Consider the following 7,756-nt stretch of genomic DNA (forward strand, 5'->3'; position numbering starts at 1 on the left):
GTCACCCTTCTGAGATCTGCATTGAGTTGGATGGACAAACTGGGCACAGCTTATATATTCAGACGATTTCCAAATATTTTACTACATTTAATGTCACATTAAAATCTCTGTTTGGAGATGTGACAAACAAACATTAAACAAATAAATGGTTTTCAAAAAATATTTTTCTAAAAAAATTCAAGCTTTAGCTAGCTTGTCGATCCAGAGAGTAAAAATGTGGTTTTATAAAAAAAATATATAAGTTAATGTAATTTGTTTGCTTGCATTCACGACTTTGCATAAACTTCATTACAGGGAAATGATTTTCAAAAAGGTGATTAGGCCACAATATATTTTTGAAAAAAAAACCTTCAAAATTATGTTTTGCAAAACTATTTCTAAAAATAAGATCAAGTTTGGGTTTAGAAAGTATTCAAAATGTCTTTTAGGCTGGAAGTAGGTTCATTGGTGGTTTTGAGTTGTATCTTAAATCTTTAAATTCTATGCTGCTTAGAGTAAACTAGATCTCATTTTTCTTTCCTTTTTTTTAATAACCGTGTGTACTGCTAGTTACACAGAGCTGGAACTTTATTTTAAATAAAGGTCCTTCATTTAAAGCAGAATGTAAATTGTATGATATTGGATTCAAATATTCATCGTGGCCTGTTGTAGCCTGTACCTGATGACTGGATGAAACCATGTCCAGAGTCATCAAATTATTGCTTGTCAGGTTCTCAGAAGCAGAGTAGCGAGCAAAGATTGCGCTTCGTTTCCACTGCGATCGTTGCTCCTGCTGTAGCTGTAGTGCTGTCTCCCCTTGGCACTGCCGGCTACGTACCGGCCACTTCACCTTTCCAGAGCCACACCGTGCCTTTGTCTGCTGGATTGTTGACCGTTGCTGGGGTCCTATGATATCTACTGTTCCGTTTTACCAGACATGCTCAAGCAGAAGAACAGGAGGCACCACTTGAGATTTCTCCATTCGTCTGCAACTGCAAGTGATCTTGCTAGCTTGCAGGATAGAAGCGACAGCAGTCTCTCGGATTCGCTGACAGGTACGTTCTGCTTTGACCTGCGTATTACCTGTTCTCGTGACATCTTCGCTATCACAATCATGCTGTCAGGTGAGTACAACCTATCATGGGAGCTCTGTAATTAAGGCCTTGTTTAGTTCACTCTTAAAACTCAAAACTTTTTAAGTTTGTCACATCAAATCTTGTGGTAAATGCATAAAACACTAAATATAGATGAAAACAAAAACTAATTGCACAGTTTGTCTGTGAATCGGAAGACGAATCTTTTAAGCCTAGTTACTCTATAATTGGATAATGTTTGTCAAATAAAAACAAAAGTAGTCAAAATCTAAAAACTTTTTAGATCTAAACAAGGCGCCTTGTCATCTATACGCTCTACTGTTAGCACATTGTGGCATTACGACGGTTTGCTCCTGCAACCTTCCTTCGACTACCTCAGCGCCAGCATTTCCTACCTCTCTGGTTCCTCTCTCTCGCTGCCTCCATTTTGTCTCTTCCGTTCTGAGTGGAGAGGCACCAAGACCTTAGGACTTAGGAGTAGATGACCCCAGTGACGGTGGATGCCCTAGTTTCTGATGATAATACGTGTATCGAGGACTTGCTAGCGCATTGTAGATTTGCAGCTTCCCAAGTATATATCCCACGTTTATCAAACACATCCTTCGTTACATAAAGACTTTTCAATATAGTCTTAAGTTGTACCCATGTCGACTGTTGACATGTTGGCATATGCTGATGCTTTTTGGTTGCCTGTGTCTACTTAGGGCAACTCCAGCCAAGGTCCTATCCCAGTCCTCATCTCATTTTAAGGGTTCAAAACGCAAAAATAGTTCACTAACTGGTCTTTTATCGGAACCCTGAAGGATGAGGATGCCTCATTTCTCTCTCCTCGCCCCCACATCTGAGGGACTCCGATCTGGAGCCTCATCCGTCGGAGAGGACCAACGGCCATATTCCCGCGCCCTCCCAGAGTTCTCCGAGCCGGTATGTCCCCATCCTCCTCTTCTCGTTTTGGCGTTGCCCATGGACGCCGCTCGAGTGCCTGCGTAGATCCCTTCTGTTGTCGCTGCTCTCTTGTGCAACTCCTGCAGATCTCGCCCCTGCTGCTGCACCTGCGAAATCTGTCACCCGCTCCCCCGTGCTTGGCAACTTGCTGGAGCTCGCGAACTGTTGTGCAACCTGCCGAAGCCGGCGTCTGCTCGCCCCCTATAGGTTGGATTTTCGGAGAAATAGTCATTGTATAACCTCCAATGCCCACTTTCTCTATCCCGATGAATATACTAACGCCCAGGTACAGAACCATCCCATCGTGGAGCTTTGAGACCTTGGTATTGAGTGTGTGCTTGGTACAATGCAATAAGGGTTTCCCCAAGAACATGGTCACCATCATCGGATGAGGAAGATGAATCTAGTCGGGAGAGACGACTCATTTTCAGTGGACAAGAAGGAGCACAATGTCGGAATTGGTTCAAGAAAGAGAATGACAATATATATAACCACTGGAGGTAGAGCGACAGTTTGATTTATAGCCGTTGAAAGAACAACCATTTGATTTGTAGCCGTTGGAAGAGTAATCTTTTGATTTATAGCCGTTGGAAGAGTGTCATTTCAAATACATAGCCGTTCTAAGAATGACAATGCAAATCAAACACTAAAAGTTGAAAATTATCTAAAAAATAATTCCACCAACATTAAGCCATATAAAATTAGTGTTAACAAACATGCATTACAATAATACTAACACGGTTTAGATACAGAATGCTGAACTTGGTAGTTATGAGTTATGTGTAAAATATAGGTGAGAGAAATAGGGAGCTTGGAAAATGAGAGTACGGTTGGAGAACAGGGGAAAATGAGGGCTGAAATCTGAATGATGGATCATCATTTGTGAAAGTAGGGGGTCAAATTTTGGGAAATTGGTTGGAGTTGCCCTTATAGCTCAACTCTTTTACAATCCTATGTCTCCACGTACGGTGAGAGACATCTTCTCCCGCTCCTCCAACTGACAAGACACGACTTCTTTTTTTTTTCCAAGAACATGCTTCTATTTTTTTTAAAAAAAAATAAGACACGGCTTCCGTTCTAGTGATAAGGAGGGGCGGATCTAGGCCCTTTGCATCTATACCTTAACTCTATTGTCTTTTTTTTTTTACTTTTAACTCTATTGTTTTAGTAGAGTTGACTATGACATCATTTCCTGCTAGCTTCCCTCATGGAGTCATGCATAGTGCTAAGGTTCCGTGACAAATGCAGTGGTAAAACTTGCTACACTACTACAGATCTATAGATATATCAATGCAGAGTCTAAATTCAACATCATTGTCAGAGTCGGCGGAAGATAATTGGTAGTGGTGGGACTTGCCTATCACCGCTGGTGGCGAACCCAGCAGTAAAAGGAACGTACCATTATCGGGTAGAGCTTTGACTCACCAATGATAGGTTGAGTCACGGCTAGATGTAGACTCTACCTGGCTAAGTGTCGCTGACATTTCTATTATATGACAATCTTTGGGTCTACACCCTTTGTCCTGTGATATAGTGTATTTTATAAAGTTAAAGATAATTTAAGAGAACATAAAAGACGTTACTCCAGTTTTATTTTCTAATGAGGTTCTATCATCAACATGATCAATTGTGATTGGTTGATAAATGTGAACTATTTAATGCAAATTGGGTTTTATCCAACAGTGACAAAGACGATACTCAGTGCCGGACAGTGACCACTATTTTCTTTTTTTTCACATAGTATATATTTATTATTACATTTAAATAGATTTAGTTTTAAATATGATATTATTAATGCATCACATATATCCACTACCAACAAGATTATACTATAATTATGCAGCGTGGTTTGGTCAATAGTGTATATATTACAACTATAACTACAAACTAGACATTAGTACGGAAACAGTTTGTTTACCGCTTAAGTTCTTTTTCACTAGGGGATTAATAAAGGGCAGGTCCCAGTAGACATAGATATGTAGGCCCAGGACGGTAAACCCCTAGGTGGATGACTTTTTTTTTTCGGAAACTAGCTAGACCTTATTTAGTTCCCACCGAAATCTAAAAAGTTTTCAAGATTTTTCGTCACATCGAATCTTGCGGCACATGCATGGAGCACTAAATATAGACGAAAACAAAAACTAATTACACAGTTTGCCTATAAATCATGAGACGAATCTTTTGATCCTAGTTAGTCTATTATTGGATAATATTTACCACAAACAAACGAAAGTGCTACGGTAGCGAAATCAAAAAAAATTTCGCATACTTCGGTGATGCCATGGCGGATTCATCCTGTGCTCGCTTTTGTTGGTCTGGACCCTCGTTGACTTTGAAAGCTCAATCGTGTGGGGTGTCAGCTGGACGCGGTTGCACTGGAGCCCTTATTGGTACATGGCCAGTCGGAGGAGCATGACGCCTGTGTAACTCGATCGCCTAGTTGGTGGACGAGCGTCTTGTCGTGGCTTGTTTGTATAGATGAAAATGGATCGGATAGGGATGACTGATATTATATTTGTTTTATAGTTTTGGTCGGATTCGGATTCAAATACGGATAATGTCAACAAAGTTAGATAAGATACGATTAGATGTCGACATCATAAATATACGATTTAAGTATTCGGATACGGATACGGTATCGGATATTGAACGTTCAGACTCGGATATGGACAGATCTGAATCCCTCTAAACGAATTCGATTTCGAATACTGTCAAAAAATATTCGTACCATTTTCATCCCTACTTGTTTGATTGGTGAGCTCGTAGTGTTTGGTTGTGAGATTTGATGGGGTGGGATGAGATGGACCTTTTTTTGTCTGTTTGGTTCGGAGTCGTAGAGGCATTAGAATGATATCCTCGTGACTTGCGTCCCTCCAAATTGAGGGGACAGAGGGGTGGCCTAGGTGAGACGGCTTTTGCCTATGCATACGAGGAGTAGGAACAATATGAGGTTCTGGGCCGGCGTAGGGCAGGGTGGCGCTCCACGCGTAGGTGAGGCGGTGCTACCCCGGTCAAGGGCAAAGCAAAGCTCCGAGCAGGTGGCCCAAGCTATCTGGCGGTGCTCTAGGCGTGGCGAGGCAGAGCTCCGGGCTAGTGGTGCGAGCTACCCTAGCTCCGGCGGCACAGGCAACCCCTGGCTCCGGCATTGCGAGCTTCCCTGGTGTGGGCACAAAAATGCGAGCTACCCTGACGGGGGCACGAGATAAGGAGAGAAGAAAGAAAATAGAATAACAAAAGTAAAAAAAACTAACAAGTGGATCCCACTTTAATGTCCTCAAACCAAATAGAAAATAGGTTGGTCTATCCCTTTTGAACTAAACAGAAATTAAAGTCATCTTGTTCCCATCTTCATCCCAAAAATCAGTGACGGGACCATCCCACTTCACCTTGACTGCTAACCAAAGACTAAGTTGGTCAGGAGCATGGGATCAGCACCGTATACTATGAACAATGTATAGGATGAAAGTGATTGAAAGTATATATAGGAGTTATCCTCAGGCTCTAGAGAACCGAGGGCAACTCGACTCATATCACATCAATTTTTTTGATCATACTAAATATCGGTAGCTTTCACTAGTACATTGGCACACTATACAGGCGGTTGGTAACATATTTCTACAGGTGTTTTCCGGATCCGCCTGCGCTGGAGGTCAGTACAAATCGTCCATTTCCACAGGCGGTCACTTGAGAGCCACCAGTATAAACATTTTACACAGGCGGCTCTCTTAGGAAACCGCCTGTGTAAATGTTCATTTACACAGGCGGTTTTCTAAAAAAGCCGCCTGTGTAAACCTATTAAAATATGTATTACTTATTTATTTTTTAATTTATCTATTTATTTATTTATTATTTTATTGTTATTATTTAAATATATTGATATTGGTTGGTCTTCTAACATAGCAACATGTAATTTAAATACTTCATCTCATACATACATACATACATACATACATTTGTATACATCAAAGTTTGGTGCTCAAAGACATAAAGTTAATTACAAGAGTATATCCATCATCACACATCATATATCACTACCGGACAGCGGCTCTTTGCCTAGCGCCGCGGTATTTCCCGAGCGCGGAAAACAGAGCGCTCGGCAACGGTGGTCTTCCCCGGTGGCCGGACGAACACCGCTCGCCGAAGACACGCGCTCGGCAAAGACTCTAGTTTGCCGAGCGACCGCGCTCGGTGCAAGTCCACGCTCGGCAAAGGTGACGTTTTGCCGAGCGGTCGCGCTCGGCAAACCTAGTCGCTCGGCAAATGATTGACGGTCACCAACGTCGGCCCGTATCGTGTCCTCTGCCTAGCGCCCTGCCGTTCCCCCCTCGGCAAAAAAAAAAATTCGCCGAGCGCTTCATATATCCCACTCGGCGAAACTTTGATTTGCCGAGCGGCCACACCGGCGCTCGGTGAACCCAAAAAAAATTATTATTATTTTGGCTCCCAATTTTTTTCTGTAGATTTGGTATAGATCTATTGACCACATATTGAAATTGTAGCTTTTTTCCGTACTTTTTGCTATATTTATAGTGTTTATGTCTATTTTTTGAATTACTTTTCGAAAAGAGAATTTGAACTACAAGTCATTAGAATCTTTGGAAAAGGTGAATGGAAAATTAATATTCTTCTTAGGGAGCGTAATTTGAGGCGCCATGCAAGTGCTCACATGAAATATCGAAGGCCTAGTTCACGAGCCACGACGATTTAGTTGCGGGTGGATGGTTTTAAAATTCTAAATAAACGAGACCAAGTCCGGAAAATTTGAAACTTGTCCACTTGTCTTGTTATGGTATGTGTAGGCTATGAAAAAATTTTGAGAACGTTTCATTGATGTTTACGTTTAGGATTGTTGAAACCCAAGACTTACCCACATGAGTTCTATAACTTATGTGAAGATGTTCAGGGTTTCAACATTCGTAAACTGAAACGTCAACGAAATGTCCTCAAATTTTTTTCATAGGTTGCAAACACCATTCGAAGACACCTGAACAAATTTTGGATTTTTCGGGAAAGTTTTTGTTTTTTTAGATTTTTAAAACAATGCACTCGCAACTAAACAGTCGTGTTTCCTAAACTCGGGATTCGATATTTCATGTCATGACTTCAATGAGGCCTCACATGACCATCACTAACAACATTATCATTTTTCCAATCATAATTTCCACTCATGCAATGGATTTGTAGGTCAAATTTTCCTTTTGAAAAAAAAAATCAAGAAAAGGATAAATATCTTTTAAATATATCAAAAATTAAAGAAAAAATCTAAATTTTCAATATGATGTCAATAATGATCTTTAAGATCCACACAAAAATTTCTAGATCGAAAAACACAAAAAAAATTAGAAACATTTGCCTAGCGCCGTTAAATACGCTCGGCAAACAGATCTGCGCTCGGCAAAGGAAAAGTGGCTGCGCGGGCGATTTCCCGCTGGAAAAATTTCACCCCGAAAAAAAAAACGTTGCCGAGCGCAGGTGAAAAATGCCGCTCGGCAAACAACTCCAGTGGACAAAAAAAAAAAAAGAAGTCAACACTCTAACACACACAGACACTCACTCACTCTCTCATCTCTCTCTCCCAGCTCTCCCCGTCGCTCGCCCTCCGCGCGCCCTCCCCGTCGCCGCCGGCCCGCGGCCGCCGCCGGCCAGCCGCCGGACCCCGCTCGCCGGATCCGCTCCCCCTACTAAATTACTCCCAACCACTTTAACGAAAATTCATATTCTGGTCAGGCCCCTTAATG

Source organism: Sorghum bicolor, chromosome 3 (assembly GCF_000003195.3).
Source record: "Sorghum bicolor cultivar BTx623 chromosome 3, Sorghum_bicolor_NCBIv3, whole genome shotgun sequence".
Lineage (NCBI taxonomy): Eukaryota > Viridiplantae > Streptophyta > Magnoliopsida > Poales > Poaceae > Sorghum > Sorghum bicolor.